The sequence below is a fragment of the Pongo abelii genome, chromosome X, assembly GCF_028885655.2.
Source record: "Pongo abelii isolate AG06213 chromosome X, NHGRI_mPonAbe1-v2.0_pri, whole genome shotgun sequence".
In the NCBI taxonomy this organism is placed as follows: Eukaryota; Metazoa; Chordata; class Mammalia; order Primates; family Hominidae; genus Pongo; species Pongo abelii.
This window is the reverse complement of record NC_072008.2, coordinates 12,979,661-12,996,911: the sequence shown is the minus strand read 5'-3', so window position 1 is coordinate 12,996,911 and position 17,251 is coordinate 12,979,661. Positions and strand designations below refer to the sequence as shown.

The 17,251-nt window shown below is 46.7% G+C and overlaps 1 long non-coding RNA gene across 4 annotated transcripts in view; it reads left to right on the top strand.

The window, feature by feature from the left end:
* LOC129052888 (uncharacterized) overlaps positions 1-17,251 on the top strand; it is a 71,149-nt gene that overhangs the window by 5,968 nt on the left and 47,930 nt on the right. The window contains exon 2 of one of the 4 annotated variants that reach the window (XR_010139045.1): positions 11,963-12,049. The exons of the other annotated variants lie outside the window; for them this stretch is intronic. This is a non-coding gene — a long non-coding RNA (uncharacterized LOC129052888). The remainder of the gene's footprint in view (positions 1-11,962; positions 12,050-17,251) is intronic. 4 annotated transcript variants of the gene reach the window in all.

Genomic DNA, 17,251 nt, shown 5'->3' with positions numbered 1-17,251 from the left:
TGATATGCTGTGGAAGGATGTCCAAAGAATACTCTTTTTTTTTTTTTTCCCCGAGACAGAGTCTCGCTCTGTCACCCAGGCTGGAGTGCAGTGGCGCGATCTCGGCTCACTGCAACCTCTGCCTCCCGGGTTCAAACAATTCTGCTGCCTCAGCCTCCCGAGTAGCTGGGATTACAGGCACCCACCACCACACTGGCTACTTTTTGTATTTTTAGTAGAGATGGGGTTTCACCATGTTGGCCAGGGTGGTCTCCAACTCCTGAGTTCGTGATCCACCCACCTCGGCCTCCTAAAGTGCTAGGATTACAGGCATGAGCCACCGCGCCCAGCCAGAATACTCTTAAGAGCCTCATAAACAGTGTCTGATCTCTTCTGTGCAATAAAAAAGTGAGGTGTAGAGAGACCATTTCCAGAAGGGAATTTTAAGAGCTTACCTCTGGGGAAAGGAAATAGAGAAACCTCTACCATTTACATTTTTACCAGAAGCATGCATTACTTTTATATTTTAAATATTTAAAACATTATTGATGTTTTACTTTCATATTTTATACATTTAACATTTTTTCTGTGTATTTTCTTGCTCAAGAAACTTGTCACAGAATCAACAACAGGCAGTTGAGTATGCCTTTGAAAGAAACAGAATGTGACCCTGGGCTTGGGGTTTCTTTAGTAAGAAAACACCTTTGAAAGGAAGTGAAACACACCACCAAGCACCAAGACAGAGGGAGGGGGACTTCCTGCTTATCTGCAAGGGAAGGAACTTGTGTTCTTAAAGGGGCAGGAGGAAAGTTATTTTCAAGTCAACTGCTGTCATAACCCTAGATCAAACTAACTGCAGACCAGTCTGCAGTAGGCCCTGTTCTAGAATGCAAGTGTAGTCAGCCAGCCCACCATAGGCCCAGTTGAGAACTATCCTCACTTACAGTGGCTGTGCTTTGGATGTTTTCCTTGTAGAATGTGACCATAGCATTACATTTTGGTGAACTGAATCATATATTCAGTGAGGTAGGGAAGTTGCTCGTAGGATCATATAGTGATATGTATATGTGCCTGAATATTCATGCATGGTGTTTCTCTAAGTAGAAGCACGTGTGGCCAAATTGAACCACTATAAAAGTGTACATTTGTACAGGTACTTGGTTTCTTAATTTTGCCATTATTTTGCATCTGCTAGCTCACCCTTGCCTCCCAACAGCCCTGTGAGGGCATGAGAGGGTAGCTGGCATCCCATCCATAAGTGAAGACATGAGACACACATTAAGGGACTTCCCCAGGGTCTCTGAGCCCCTAGCAACACCAGAATGGGTCCCCAAGCCTAGCAGGTTGGCTTCTGGCCTGGTGCCCCGGCAGGGGAGGAGCTGTGGTTTCCTGTGGTTTCATCATCCGTCTGTCTGACCGTTTATGTGGAAGTAACTTTCCACTAGCTTCTCCTAGGCCTCCCTCAAGAGTGAAGTGCCAATGGGGCCCTGAAAGGGGGCTCTTCGAGGGAGGATCCACGTGGGTAGTGGTTGGGGGACACCTGGGAAAACAGGTGAGGCTGGCGACGGCAGGGGTGACATCCTACCTCCCCTCTCAGCCTCTCATCTGTGCCCACACTCGCCTGCCTTGTGTGGCTTTATAGCATGGGAGGCGTCTGCCAACTGCCCGATTCCTACTAGTTATTGGATAATCACTTCCACAGAAGCAGAGCAAAAAGCCTCACACGCCGCCACAGGCCTGCTCTACTTCCACTGAGGTGACTGCCACTAGCGGCATGGCTTCTGCTGCCCCTGGTGCAAGAGGATTGGATGGGCTTGGCCCTGGCTTGTGGTTCCCTGAGAGGGCCACGCGGGGCTCAGGGAGATAACAGGGGACATCTGTGTTCTCTCCCGCTTCCCGCCATCACACCCTGAGGGAGGGTTGCCAGATTTAGCCAATAAAAATGGAAGATGTCCTCAAATTTAAATGGGAATTTCAGGTAAATAACAAATAGCTTTTTAGTATGAATATGTCCCATGCAATATTTGAGACCATAGAAATTATTTTATTTCTGTGAAATTCCAATTTAACTGGGCATCCTGTATTTCATCTGACAAGACTACCCTGAGGGGGAAAACTTAGGCCCTCTCACAGGCACATTGCTACTTTGGCTGTCTCTCTCTGGTTTTTTTCATTTTTTATTTTTTATTTTTGAAACGGAGTCTCGCTCTGTTGCCCAGGCTGGAGTACAGTGGCGTGATCTCGGCTCACTGCAACTACTGCCTCCCGGGTTCAAGCAATTCTCGTGCCTCAGCCTCCCGAGTAGCTGGGATTACAGGTGCGTGGCACCACGCCCAGCTAATTTTTGTATTTTTAGTAGAGATGGGGTTTCACCATTTGGCATGGTTGATTTTGAACTCCTGACCTCAAGTGATCAGCCCACCTCGGCTTCCCAAAGTGCTGGGATTACAGGTGGGAGCCACCGCTACTGGCCTGTCTCTTTATCCAAATTCTCCCAAACATAGAGACACACACACACACACACACACACACACACACACACACACACACACCCTCAACAGGTCTCAGGCCTCTAAGTTCTCCTCTCAGGGGCTCCTGTCAGCCCTGCCCCAACTGGGTCCTCTGCCCTAGCGGAGAGAGAATGGGAAGGGTGAGGAGGGGGTGAGGGGAAGTAGGGGAGGCAGAGGAAGAAGAAAGTTTCAGAAGAGAGCAGCCTAGGCAGAGGTGGCTGAGAGCTCAACCCAGTGGAGATGTGGACTCTAAGAACAGATGGGAGCCACCAACGTGATAAAGTGGCCTGCAAGGCTCAGAGCTGGCCCGCCCAGCAAGAAGCCTGTGTTTAGTCAAGGTGGGGCCTGTGTTCACTCAAGGTGGGCCTGTGTTCAGACAAGCAAGCAAAAGCAAGCCTCCCTCTGAACTCCCTGAGGCCCTGCCGGGCCTTGCTAGAGGACCCTCTCCTGTGGAGGCTGGCTTCAGCCCTGTCTTCTCCCTGTGGCCACCCAAAATCAGGATGCAGAGCCAGGAGCAATGTGGAGCCAGCTCCTGGGGATGCAGAAAGTGCCAGTACTCCCACCCTCCGTACTCCTCACGTTCTCATTCTGCAGAGAATTCCCAAGAGCCCACTAAGTGCTAACACGATGTTTCAGACTCTTTACTATCAACCTGACTGAGGTTTAATTGACATAAAATTCATCTTGAATGTACCTCGATGAGTGCTAGACAACCATGTACGTGCATGTAACCACCCTCTCCATCAAGATTCAGATCACCAACACCCCGGAAAGTGGCCCACTGTGTGAAGCTTCTTTGTCACCCTAAGGCAAAATGCGGTCCTCACCCCCCAATACCCCCTTGGAAGGTCTTCTGCAGTGACATTTGTCCCAGTTGCTGCCACCTGTGTGTTCTCTTTTTATTTTTATTTATTTAGAGATGGAGTCTCTCTCTGTCGCCCAGGCTGGAGTACAGTGGCGAAATCCCGGCTGACTACAACCCCTCCCTCCTGGGTTCAAGCGATTCTCTTGCCTCAGCCTCCCGAGTAGCTGGGACTACAGGACCATACCCGGCTAATTTTTGTATTTGTAGTAGTGACAGGGTTTCACCATGTTGGCCATGCCAGTCTCGAACTCCTGATCTCTGGTGATCCACTCGCCTCAGCCTCCCAAAGTGCTGGGATTACAGGTGTGAGCCACCGTGTCTAGCCCCACTTGTGTGTTCTCTGTCTTCTCTCCCCATCAGGCTGGATCTCCTCAGTGGTCGGCCTGGGTCCTATTTCTCTCTCTATCTCCAGGACATAGCAACGATGGCCCTCTGTAAATAATACTCGTTGAGTGGTGAGAACCATATGGGGCAGCAGGATTTGACGCCTGAATCATGAAAACTGGGGAGATTGTTATTAATCTGGAGAGCTCCTCTTCTTTTTTTTTTTTTTTTTAAAGACAGGGTCTTGCTCTGTTGCTCAGGCTGGAGTGCAGTAGTGTGATCATAGCTCACTGTAGCCTTGACCTCCTAGGCTCAAGCAATTTTCCCACCTCAGCCTCCCGAGTAGCTGGGATCACAGGCACACACCACCATGCCTGTCTAATTTTTTAAATTTTTTCTAGAGACAAGGTCTCACTATGTTGCCCAGGCTAGACTTGAACTCTTGGGCTCAAGCATTTCTCCCACTTCGGCCTCCCAAAATACTGGGATTACAGGCGTGAGCCACGGCTCTGGGCTAAGACAGCTCCTCTTCGAAAACAAGTGCTGATGTGGGCGTCAGCTTCCCCTCCCTCATGAACTTGCTCAACTCAGGTTTCCCCTATTCTGTTAGAGACCCTGTTTATTACTAGCCCATATGAGAAGAAGAGCCTTTGAACCCTTCTGTCTAGGCTTCTAGGGTGGTCATAAGGCTTGACCCAACCTTATGACTGTGGTGTCAGTGGATGGTACCTTCATTCTTCATTCGGAAAGAAAGAATACATAACAATGATAGTAATATGAGAATTACATAGATGTTTCTGATCTTAAATGTCATTCAAGAATCATTGTAGAAAATCTGGAGATTATGATAATATCTGACATTTATGGCCTGCTTTACTACATGCCGAAGACTAGTCTAAGCATTTCTCATTTAAACTTCAGAACAAGGTAATGCAGTATGATTGAGGTAAGTGCTCGAATGGTTCCCTCACATTATAGAAGAGAACCAGGTTACCTGACTTGCCCAAAGTCACATTGTTGGGAAGTGGGAGCTAGGATTTGAATCCAGTGTAGGGGCCAAGGGAAAACCTCCCCTTCGCCCTCTGAAGGTTTACTGAAAAATCAACTCAAAAAAGGCAGATTAATAGACTGGGCGCACTGGGTATAATCTGAGCACTTTGGGAGGCTGAGGCTGAGGCTGGAGGATTGCTTGAGGCCAGAGGATCACATGGGTCCAGGAGTTTGAGACCGGCCTGGGCAACATAACGAGATCACCGTCTCTACGAAAACATTTTTTTAAATACTAGGTGTGGTGGCACATGTCTAATTTTTAGTTGTGGTGGTACATGCCTAAAACATTTTTAAAAAAATTCAGGAGTGGTGGTACGTGCCTGTCATCTCAGCTGCTCAGGAGGCTGAAGTGGGAGGGTTGCTTGAGCCCAGGAGCTCAAGGTTACAGTGAGCTATGATTGTGCCACTGCACTCCAGCCTAAACAACAGAGTTAAGACCCTGTCTAAAAAAAAAAAAAAAAAAAGCCTCGCCACTGCACTCCAGTCTAAGTGACAGAGTGAGACTTTGGCTCTAAAACAAAATGAAATAAAGAACCACATATGCAACAGCCTAGTAGTCATTTCTTCTTAGATATCCCACAGGCCCCCTATACTCAGTATGTCCAACACACTGATAACTAATCCTCTTGACTCTGCTGAGAGAGAGCATTAAAATATATATAATAGGCCAGGCATGATGGCTCATGCCTGTAATCCCAGCACTTTGGGAGGCCAAGGCAGGCGAATCACAAGGTCAGGAGTTTGAGACCAGCCTGGCCAACATGGTGAAACCCTGTCTCTACTAAAAATACAAAAATTAGCCAGGCGTGGTGGCGTGCACCTGTAATCCCAGCTACTCGGGAGGCTGAGGCAGCAGAATTGCTTGAACCCAGGAGGCGGAGGTTGCAGTGAGCTGAGATCACACCACTGCACTCCAGCCTGGGCAACAGAGCAAGACTCCGTCTCAAAAAAAAATTATAACAATAATAAATTAAAAGGCAGATTAATTGGAGAAAAAGCATACAAATTTATTGTGCACATGGAGGAGAACCATAGAGTGATTACCAATCCCTGCAGTGGGGTACAGAAGCCTTGAGGTTGCAGAAAGACTGGGGGCTTGGATCTTGGCAAAAAGATTATGGCATGGGAAGAAGAGGAGGCCTGGCTGGCAAAGGCGTTCTTGTTACATAGGAGAAATCTCAGAGGTAGCAGCTCTCAGACAGAATAGATGGTAAATGTTTCTTTCAGACCTTTAAAGGTATCAGACTCTCAGTTCGTTTTTCCTAGATATGGACAAAAGAGAGCCTCAGAGAAAGCCTGGCTGCATCAACGTAGTTTTTCTCTGCAGATGCAAATCTTCGCCACATGAGACAGCTTTGTAGGGCTGCTTCTGTTTGCAGACCCTGTGAACAGCCATCTCAAAATATGTCAAAGAAATATATTTTGGGGTAAAATATGTTGATTCCTTCACTGGGCTTGAGGTGCCCCACTCCCAAGTTTGAGAGAAGAATCTGGGAGAGGTTTGGGAGATTTTTTTCTTTCTGGTTTTAATTGCACTCTGTTTCCTCCAGAGTTTACAGTTATTATTATTACTGTGTGATCTAATTATGTGCAAGCAACATAATCACAGAACTGATTATGCCTCTGAAAATTGGAAGGGAATATTTTGGGGGAAAAACCCAAATTGAGAAATGACTGAGTTTATAGCCAGTAACAGCTGTTGTTTTTAGGAAGTTAAATCGATTTCTTTTGCTCAAAGAGTTTCTACTTCCTGAAGAGATGTACTCTGTTTTCTATGTGTGCAAAGGCAGCCTGTGTACATGACGACACTCCATGCGGGCCTGATGGCGCTCAAACAAAAGGCCAGGCCAGCAGGCATCAGAAGCTTTTCCTTTCCCCCAGTTTCCTGTTTCCAGATCGTATTCCAAAGCTATAATTTCTACTTACCTTGAAGACCTTCAGTTTTCCCTGTTTCCTTCCTCTACTCCCTGAGCCTCTCACTATGAGATCCCTAGAGTGTGGTTGTAATGGCCTCCTCTAGCGGGTGCCCAGGCCCCAGTCTGCTCTGCTCCACACTTCCCCCTAGGGGCAGTTCTCTGCCTGCGTCCATGCTACTCCCTGCTTCTAAACCTTCCAGCGATCCTCAACACCAGCCGCCTATAAAGTACAAGGGCCTTGCACTTTATAGTTGGCCTTCAGGGAGGGCACAGTTTGCAGCCAGTACTGCCTACCAGCACACTTCTGTTTCCTTCAGCAAAGCTTTAGCCATGAGAGTTTATCATTCCTTCCTCATCTTCCTGTCCACGCCTGCACTTCCAGATGGTCATTCACACTGTGCCCTCTGCCAGGAATGCCTTAGTCTCATTTCCAACCTCACGGCCACCTTAGGAGACAGCTCTTGTGGCATAGATGTTAAGATGGAAGGTTCTGGAGTCAGGCTGCAGGATTTGTATACTAATTCTGCCCAGGGTGTGCAGCCTGTGCAGTCACATAGGAGCCACACTAAGGAGGGCTCCCGGCTTGGTTTTTTGCTCTGCTACCACCATCTTGAAATTCTTAATCATTTTTGAACCAGGGCACTGGACTTGCAAACTATGTAGCCAGTTCTGCTTCTGACACTGACAAACTGTCTTAACTATAAAATCAGGATGACAGTGAAGGCTTAGAACAGGGTCAGGCACTTTGGAAGTGGTCAGTGAATGGGAGCTATCATTATCCCCATCTTACACACCAGGAAAGAGGCTCAGTGAATTGCTCCACACCCCACAGCTGTCACGTGACAGAAACGGTGACGTGGCTTACTTTCACTTCCCACGCCGATGTGAACTTTCCTACGTAGCCCTGACTCTTTGTAGCACGTGGTCATGTCTGCTCTCAGTGTATTATGTGGCAGTATTGAAAGGCTGCTCATACTGCCTTTGTTCCTTTAGAAGTAAGCAAAGCACAGAGTTAGTACTTCTCACACTTGAAAAATGAGAACAGTAAATCAGTGACTGCCTTAAACACCCAAATCCAATTATGACCTTTGCTGAGACAAAGATGCTGGCATCAGAGTCTGGAGTCTGGGGCTCTGTGAACCCACACACCATGCCTGTCCCTCTTCAGTCTGGAGCCAGAATCCTCCCTTTCCCACAAAAGACAAAAGATGCTAACAGATGCACGCTGGTTTCCGGAGGAAAAGGCCACTTCTGTGAGCCAGTGGGAAGACGGGAAGTCTTTCCTGCGGGAAGGGGGTAGGTAGCTCAAGATACTACCAGGAGATGCTTTTAATGCTTTTAATTGTTCTGCAACAGTGACAGCTCAGCATCGTGATTCCTGATGGTGCTGAGGTGCACTACTATTGTTAATGTCAGCTCCCATTCATTCATTCATCTATTTTCACACTCACACATTCTGAATGCAGTTATTATGCTGTGGTCTTGGGGAAGGAGCTGTGCTAGTGGAAAGTGATGCAAAATGAAAAGAATATTCTTGCCACTTGGGGATTAGGGAGAAGACCAGCAAGTATGCAAAGATTCACAACCATCTGGTGAGTACCTAAAGCCAGATATTATCAGAACTCAGGTAAAACCAGAGGCCTAGAAAGGGCAGGAAAAACATGGCTCCCTCAAGAGGTGAAATTTGAGCTGAGATTTGAGGGATGAGGAGAACTGATTGCCAGTCCCGTTGGATTCATTTCCTATCCCTGTAGTAGCAAAGGACCACAGATCCAGCAGCTTAAACAACACAAATTGATCATCTTAAAGTTCTGGAGGTCAGAAGTCTCACTGGGCCAAAATAAACGTACCTGGCAGGCTACATGTTTTCATGGAGGTTCTGGGGGAGAAGCTGCTTCCCTGCCTTTCCAGCCTCTAGAGGCCTTCTAGATTCCTTGCTTCCTCCATCTTCAAAGCCGGCAATGTCACATCTCTCTGACCAGTCCTGCGTAGTCACATTTCCCCCTGACTCTCCTCTTGAGCTGCCTTCTTTCACTTTTAAGGGCCCTTGTCACTACATTAGGCCCACCCGGATCATCTAGGATGATCTCCCTACTTGGAGGTCACCTGACTAGCAGTATTAAATCCATCTGCAGTCAAAATTCCCTTTTGCCATGTAACCAAATATTCTTAGGTTCCAGGGATTAGGATGCAGACATGTTTTGGGGGCTGCTACTCTGCCTACTATGCCCATTTTGTAGATTACTTGCTGTGTGCTCCTGAGCAATTTCGTCCAGTCTCTCTGAGCCCGAGGCTTCTTGTCTGTAAAACGTAGAAATAAGAACCGCCCTGCCCATCTCACCTAAGAATGTAATAAGATAGTGTTTGTAAAAATGCTTTAATAATGGCAAAGGTCTCTGTCAGCATGGATGTTCCTATAAGGGGGAAGGGCAGGGGATAACATCCTGAGTGTCTGCTGCATTCTAGGTAGGTACTAGGAGATGGTTTATCCCAGATGGCGCATACCTCTTCCCAATTCCACATTCAGAGCTGTCACATTGGTGTCTCGAGATCTGCCATGGTGAGAGTATTTACACCATGGAAATACTCCAAATCAGGGCTGCCCCCGCTACCTTGAGAACCAGTTGTTAAACATTTACCAGCACATGACAGGTCTATTCCATTTATTTAAGAAAAACCACCTGAAGGGGCTTTTATTCCTTTATAGTATAGATAGGCAAGTCAAGCTCACAGCCAGTGATAAACCCACCTAAGATCTCACAGCTGGTAAGAGTGACTGAGTGTTGAGGCTGGCTTGTCATACTCCAACGTTGATTTTTCCACTGTACCCTCAAAACCATTCTTCACTCCTCCAATTCTGCCTACCCTTGACAGGTTTGATTACTCTAACTAACCAAGAGAATTGTGGGACTTAATAGCAGGTTCAAAACTGTAACTGTCATGCCTAAGGTGGTGGATGGCCACGTTTTGGCTGTGGAAGTGCAGTTTCCTGGGGGCTCACCTGGGTCACCGCCAACTTGACCTAAATCAAGTTTAAAGCCTTCCACCCTAGAGCTTGGGCAGCATATGAAAATACTCAATTCTCCACTGTCAACTGCAGAGGGTTAAAAGGGATTTGATGTAAACAAATTGCCAGGTCACAGAAAAGTCAAAGTGCCGCATGGCTTCCTCTTAGACAACCTGGAAGTGTTTGAAGGTCAGCAAACACAAGTGCTTCATTCAGAAGTGAACAAAGCAAATAGCAGGCTAGCATTATTGACCTCTGGGAGCAGAATTAATGGTGGCAATTGGAGATTTAAAACAAAACCAAACTGACTTGACTTTATGTTCTATTTTAATCAGGTTCCTATTTCTCTGTGTACTAACCTTGTTTTATTAAGTTTTGGGTTTTATTTTAAATGTGCTCAAAGCATGAGACATCTAAAGTAGTTAGTGGGCGTGAGGAATTAATTGACCCAGGAGCAAAGACTGCACATCTGACAATGGTTCTCAGTTTGGCTGTAACATGGGAACCACCTGGGGACCTTTCAAAACTCCAGCTGCCCTGGTTGCATGCAGACCAGTTAATCCAAATCTCGGGGGCAGGGGGCGGGGGAGTCCCTGGCATTGGTCCTTGCAGATTGAAGCTCCCAGGTGATTCCCATGTGCAGCCAAGGTCAAGAACCACTCCTCTTGTAGTTTATTTCCCTTATTCCCACTTAGCGTTTCTATGTTTTGAGTTTTCTGTTGTGTGTAGTCTGTTTGGGAAAAGCATTGTATCCAGTTACATGATAGGTCCTGACACCACAGAAGGTGAAAAGGCCTCAGGGCGTTTCCTAGTGGGTGTTTCAGAGAATAAAGAATCCCCACACCTAGAAAACCAGTTCTCCCACACTCACCAGGAGTGACATCACCAGGAGCCAATAAAAAATTTCCACTTGAGTTTACCGGTTAAGCCCTCAATTGATTGAACCTAGAAATTGCTAGACAAACTGTGAAGGATTAGGTTCCTCCAAACTGCTCCTTTTATGAGGCCCATTCTCTGATTTACACTAGATCTAGCCTCTTATCAGTTCTCTCAGTTTCAATGCATTTGTTCTGTGGCTGTTGTAGTATTGGCAGGAGGAGGATTTGAGTCCGCAGGCAGATGAGAAGCCAGGTTTCAGAGAAAAAACAATGGAGATTCCACACCCTGAGCTCCTTGAGTCTAAAACCAAAGCCTAAAGGCTGTAGGCAAATTGTTGCTGCCCCCTATTGGCAGTGATTGGTGTTGACGCATGAGAAAGAGTCCAAGCCCCCTGGTGGTAAATCCCAGGTAGGCCCATCCCTTGCTGTCGCTCCACATTCCACTAACAATGCTGTAGGCACAAAAGAATTCCCCCTTAAATATATCAGATGGGAGTTGTGAAAGGAAAATAAATCTTGGGACCCCAAAATCACTAAGCTAAAGGGAAGTCAAGCTGGGAACTGCGTCAAGCAAACCTGCCTCCCATTTTATTCCTAAATAAACAGCTACAAAGATTAAAAAAAAAAAAAAAGACATACCTCCCTCACAATTTGCCCACAAGGAAATTCCTCGTAGACAAAGGACAGACAGAGCTCAAAGTCATCCCTCTGAGGCTCATGTGAGACAAATGCATATCTGATTGCTTCCTCTGCCCTGTGGTTTCACCAAGCCAGACCAGGCATAAGTGACTATTCCACCACCCTCCTCTTACATGTGAATTGTATATTCAGTGAAAGGCTAATCAGAGACCCAATAGAATGCAACAAATGTCTCTTATCTACCTGTGACCTGGAAGCCCCCTCCCCTGATTCGAGTTGTCCTGCCTGTCTGGACGGAACCAATGTACATCTTACACATGTTGATTGATGTCTCACGTCTCCCTAAAATATGTAGAACCAAGCTCTGCTCCGACCACCTTGGGCCCATGTAGCCAGGACCTCTTGAGGCTGTGTCATGGGTGCATCCTTAACCTTGGCAAAATAAACTTTCTAAATTGACTGAGGCCTGTCTCAGATATTTTGGATTCACAAATTGGTAACCATGAAGGGATTCTGAGTAGAGGTACCCCTGACCTTTGACAAATCTACTGTTGGTGCTTGGTACCAGCTTGAGCTATCTTTATGGCTCAAGCCAGTAGGACAATTGGCTGAGGCCTGGGAGACATCCCCACCCCCGACCAAGAGAATCCCTGATCTCTCCAAATTTGGTTGAGATCTAAAGTTTATTTTGCTGTATAGCTCCTTTTCTGGAGTTTCACTTGCTCCCAACAAGGAAGGCAAGTTTTCCTGCTTTCATGATGAAGAGTGCAGGTAACTCCTTTCTGGAATTTCAGGTCACTTCCAACAGGGAAGGCGAGTTTGAGTTTTTTCCCGCTTCAAAGATGGTAGAGAGCAGTGTTCAGCCTGAGCCCCATTCCTAGGTAAGTAGCTGAATTGGGCTTTTGTCTTGGCTAAAGATTAACAATCAGCTGGTTTTAATTTATCCTTACCATTAGAGCGCTCGGTAATCATATATTAGGTTGGTGCAAAAGTAACTGTGCTTTTTGCCATTAAAAATAATGCAAAACCACAATTACTTTTGCACGAACCTATAAATTGTGGCATTGTTTGCTTTGCTTAGCTGTTTTTTGTTGTTCTTTGTTTGTTTCTGTTTTGGTTGTTGTTTTGGTCTTTTTTTCATTGCTTTCATGCACGTCCGTGTGAAGAGACCACCAAACAGGCTTTGTGTGAGCAACAAGGCTGTTTATTTCACCTGGGTGCAGGCGGGCTGAGTCCGAAAAGAGAGTCAGTGAAGGGAGATAAGGGTGGGGCCGTTTTATAGGATTTGGGTAGGTAAAGGAAAATTACAGTCAAAGTGGGGGGTTGTTCTCTGGCTGGCAGGAGTGGGGGTCACAAGGTGCTCAGTGGGGGAGCTTTTGAGCCAGGATGAGCCAGGAGAAGGAATTTCACAAGACAATGTCATCAGTTAAGGCAGGAACAGGCCATTTTCACTTCTTTCCTGGTGGAATGTCATCAGTTAAGGCAGGAACCGGCCATCTGGATGTATACGTGCAGGTCACAGGGGATATGATGGCTTAGCTTGGGCTCAGAGGCCTGACATTACTATCTTCTTATATTAATAAGAAAAATAAAACGAAATAGTGGTAAAGTGTTGGGATGGTGAAAATTTTTTGGGGGTGGTATGGAGAGATAATGGGCGATGTTTTTCAGGGCTGCTTCAAGCGGGATTAGGGGCGGCGTGGGAACCTAGAGTTGGGAGAGATTAAGCTGAAGGAAGATTTTGTGGTAAGGGGTGATATTGTGGGGTTGTTAGAAGAAACATTTGTCATTTAGAATTATTGGTGATGGCCTGGATACAGTTTTGTATGAATTGAAAAACTAAACAGAATAAGAGAAGGAGAAAAACAGGTATTAAAGGACTAAGAATTGGGAGGACCTAGGACATCTAATTAGAGAGTGCCTAAGGAGGTTCAGCATAGCCTTGCCAGCAAAGATTATTTATTTACTTCAAGAGTTAAGAGTGGCAGTTTGGGGATAGCACCAGGAGATATCAGCTGTGATGGCTTGGAGAAACAGTGTAAACCGGCAGTGTAAACAAGAGCAGGGCATGTATGAGTAGTTGAGAACGGTGAATAGGAGTATGACTAGACAGAAGATAGTAGGGATGACAAGTTTTTTGGGGGCACAGTCTAAGTTGGTCTGGTGTCTGGAGTGAGACTGGGGCCTAATAAAAAGAAGCATCTATACAGGAGTTCAAATGGGCTGTACCCTGTAGCATTCTGAGGACAGGTCTGACTTCTGAGAAGGGAAAGTGGTAAAAGTATTGTCCAGTCCTTTTTAAGTTGGTGGCTGAACTTGGTGAGGTGTGTTTTATAAAAGACCTTTAGTCCGTTCTACTTTTCCTGAAGACAGAGGACCATAAGGGATATAAAGGTTTCACTGAATACTAAGAGCCTGAAAAACTGCTTGGCTGATTTGACTAATAAAGGCTGGTCTGTTATCAGACTGTATAGAGGTGGGAAGGCTAAACTGAGGAATTATGTCTGACAGAAGGGAAGAAATGACTGCGGTGGCCTTCTCAGACCCTGTAGGAAAGGCCTGTACCTATCCAGTGAAAGTGTCTACGCAGACTAAGAGGTATTTTAGTTATCTGACTCAGGGCATGTTGAATAAAGCTAATTTGCCAGTCCTGGGTGGGGGCAAATCCTCGAGCTTGACGTCTAGGGAAGGGAGGGGGCCTGAATAATCCCTGAGGAGTAGTAGAATAGCAGATGGAATACTGAGAAGTTATTTCCTTGAGGATAGATTTCCACGATGGAAAGAAAATGAGGAGAGGTTCTAAGAGGCGGGCTAGTGGCTTGTACTCTAGCATAGCCTGCCTTTGCTGGTGTGTGGCGATTAGGCCTGGTGGAACTGCCATCAATAAATCAAGTGTGATCAGGGTGAGGAACAGGAAAGAAGGAAATATGGGAAAATGGGGTGAATGTCAGGTGGATCAGAGAGATACAGTCATGGGGGTCAGGTGTGGTATCAGGAATAATGTGGGAGGCCGGATTGAAGTCTGGGCCAGGAACAATGGTAATTGTGGGACTTAACAAAGAGTGAGTACAGCTGAAGGAGCTGGGGAGGAGAAAGTATATGCATCAGGTATGAGGAAGAAAATAGATTTTGGAAGTTATGAGAAATGTAGAGAGTGAGTTGAGCATAGTTTGTGATTTTGAGGGCCTCTAAAAGTATTAAAGCAGCAGCAGCGGCTGCACGCAGACATGAGGGCTAGGCTAAAACAGTAAGGTCAAGTTGTTTGGACAGAAAGGCTACAGGGTGTGGTCCTGGCTCTTGTGTAAGAATTCTGACCGCACTAACCATGCCTAGGAAGGAAAGGAGTTGTTGTTTTGTAAGGGATTGAGGTTTGGGAGATTAGTCGGACATGATCAGCAGGGAGAGCACGTGTGTTTTTATGAGAATTATGCCGAGATAAGTAACAGATGAGGATGAAATTTGGGCTTGACTGAAGTAATGGGGGCTGTCTGTGAAGCCTTGCGGCAGTACAGCCCAGGTAATTTGCTGAGCCTAATGGGTGTCAGGGTCAGTCTAAGTGAAAGCGAAGAGAGGCTGGGATGAAGGGTGCAAAGGAATAGTAAAGAAAGCATGTTTGAGATCCAGAACAGAATAATGGGTTGTGGAGGGAGGTATTGAGGATAGGAGAGTATATAGGTTTGGCACCACGGGGTGGATAGGCAAAACAATTTGGTTGATAAAGCGCAGATTCTGAACTAACCTGTAAGCTTTGTCTGGATTTAGGACAGGTAAAATGGGGGAATGGTAAGGAGAGTTTATAGGCTTTAAAAGGCCACGCTGTAACAGGCGAGTGATAACAGGCTTTAGTCCTTTCAAAGCATGCTGTGGGATGGGATATTGGCATTGAGCGGGGTAAGGGTGATTAGGTTTTAATGGGATGGTAAGGGGTGCATGATCGGTCGCTAAGGAGGGAGTAGAGGTATCTTATACTTGTGGGTTAAGGTGGGGAGATACAAGGGGAGGATATGAAGGAGGCTTTGAACTGGGGAAAAGGTGGCAATGAGGTGTGGCTGTAATCCAGGAATAGTCAGGGAAGCAGATAATTTAGTTAAAGTGTGTCGGCCTAAGAAGGGAACTGGGCAGGTGTGGATAACTAAAAAGGAGTGCTTTAAAGAGTATTGTCTAAGTTGGCACAAGAGTTGGGGAGTTTTAAGAGGTTTAGAAGCCTGGCCGTCAATACCCACAGCAGTTATGGAGGCAAGGGAAACAGGCCCTTGAAAAGAAGGTAATTTGGACTGGGTAGGCTCCGTATTGATTAAGAAGGGGACGGACTTACCCTCCACTGTGATAGTTACCTAAAGCTCGGCATCTGTGATGGTCTACGGGGCTTCCGAGGCGATCAGGCAGCGTCAGTCTTCAGCCGCTAAGCCGAGAAGATCTGGGAAGGAGTCAGTCAGAGAGCCTTGGGCCAGAGTTCCAGGGTCTCTGGGAGTGGCTGCCAGGTGAGTTGAACAGTCCGATTTCCATCCAATTTCCAGTGGGGTCCCGCACAGATGGGACACGGCTTAGGAGGAATCCTGGGCTGCAGGCATTCCTTGGCCTCGTGGCCAGATTTCTGGCACTTGTAGCAAGCTCCTGGGGGAGGCGGTTCTGGAGGAATGCCTGGCCACTGCGGTTTAGTCGTTTGGATGTTCTTGTGTGCTGGAGATGTGGCTGGGGTTTGTCTCACAGTGGAGGCAAGGAATTGCAACTCAGAAATATGTTGCTACTTGGCTGTCTCTATTATTGTACACCTTGAAGGCGAAGTTAATTAAGTCCTGTTGTGGGGTTTGAGGGCCGGAATTTAATTTTTGGAGTTTTATTTAATGTCAGGACCGGATTGGGTAATAAAATGTATATTGAGAATAAGATGGCCTTTTGACCTTTTAGGGTCTAGGGCTGTAAAGCGTCTCAGGGTTGCTGCCGAATGAGCCATGAACTGGGCTGGGTTTTTCATATTTGATGTAAGGGCCTAAACACTCACTGATTTGGGAGAGGTCTGATAAAGAAAAAGGAGCATTAACCTTGACTATGCCTTCAGCTTGAGCCACCTTTTCAAGAGGAAATTGCTGGGCAGGTAGGGGAGGGCCACTCATGGAATGAAACTGTAAACCGGATCGGGTGTGAGGAGGGGAGGTGATAAAAAGATTATAGGGTGGAGGAGCAGAGGCTGAGGAAGAATTGGAACCTAGCTCGGCCTGGCAAGGAGCAGCCTGGGGAGGAGGGGAGAGGTCAGATGGATCTGTAGAAAAGGAAGATTAGAAAGACTCAGCAACACTTGGGGTTGGGACTGAGGGGACAGGCAGGAGGGAAAGAAGGAAGATTTGGGACAAGTTGCACTGGGCACAGAGACTAGGGAGAGACCAATGTGTAAAACAATGCCTGGAAGTCAGGCATCTCAGACCGTTTGCCCATTTTATGACAAGAATTATTTAGATCTTCTAGGATGGAAAAATTGAAAGTGCCATTTTCTGGCTATTTGGAACCACTGTCGAGTTTGTATTGGGGTCAAGTGGCATTGCAGAAGAAAATAAGGCATTTAGGTTTTAGGTCAGGTGTGAGTTGAAGAGGTTTTAAGGTCTTGAGAGCACAGGCTAAGGGAGATAGAGGAATGGAGGGTAGAAGGTTGCCTATAGTTAAGGAGGCAAGCCCAGAGAAAAGAGAGAGTAGAGACACGGAAGGAAGGGGTTCAGGGGTTCTTACCCTCCAGAAAAGCGGGAAAGGGATCAGGGCACGGAAATAAGGGGTTGAGGTGCAGAGATAAGAGGTCGGGGTGCAGAAATAAGGGATTGGGTATTCTTGCCCCCTAGAAAAGAGGGACTTGCTGCTAAGAGTGAAGGAGAAGGGGTTGAGGGGTTCTGGCCCCTCCCCCAGAAAAGTGGAGAAGGAGTAGAGAGACAGAGAGAAGGGGTTGGGGTACTTGCCCCTCCCCCAGAAAAGCGGGACTTGCTGCTAAGGGTGAAGGACCAAGGCAGGCATCCCTGGGTGGTCTGACACCGCTGAAACGTAGGTGAATAATCAGAGAGGTGTCCCTGCAGTGATTAAACACCAAGGGAAGGCTGCCT